Here is a 778-nt window from a genome sequence, read left to right as displayed (position 1 = left end):
GACCAAACTGGCCTACAAGGAAGACCAAATGAAGAACAGAATGGAGCCATGGGAAGACAAAGCACTACTACATGGCCAGTACATTAAAAAACAACAACTGGCAAAGCAGATAACAACAAGACCTGGCAATGGCTAAAAACAGGAAAGCTGAAGAAAGAGACAGAAGGGCTAATTCTGGCTGCACAAGACCAAGCCTTGTCCTTACAAATCCAGAATTGAGAAGACAGCAACAGACAGCAAGTGCCACCTCTGCAAGAAAGCTGAAGAAACAGGGGCCACCTGATTATCTGCTGCAAGAAGATCGCCCAGACTGACTACAAACAACAGCATGACAAAATAGCAACAAATGGTGCATTGGAAAGATCTGCAAGAAATGCCATTTGTCTCCAAGCAAGAACTGGTGTGGGACTCACAAAATAGAGAAAGTAATAGAAAATGAAGAAGCTAAATTGCACTGGGACTTTAGAATTCAGACAGACAGGCACCTGCCACGTAACACCCTGGATTTAACAATTGTCGATAAGAAAGACAAAAAAAATATATGTCTGGATAGTGGTCCTTGCAATAACTGGAGAAAGCAAAAGAGAAAGAACTGGAGAAGATAACGAAATACAAAGACCTGCAAATAGAAGTAGAACGACTGTGGCAGGAGAAAGCAAAGGTAACACCAATAGTCATAGGCGCCTTAGGTGCAATCCCAAAACATCTGGAGCACCATTTGAACACCATCAGTATTGACAAAATCACCATCAGTCAATTGCAAAAGGCAGCTTTACTT

This window comes from Protobothrops mucrosquamatus, unplaced genomic scaffold (genome assembly GCF_001527695.2).
Source record: "Protobothrops mucrosquamatus isolate PMUCROS unplaced genomic scaffold, P.Mucros_1.0 scaffold10824, whole genome shotgun sequence".
Taxonomy (NCBI): domain Eukaryota; kingdom Metazoa; phylum Chordata; class Lepidosauria; order Squamata; family Viperidae; genus Protobothrops; species Protobothrops mucrosquamatus.
Note: the sequence above shows the minus strand (reverse complement) of the source record.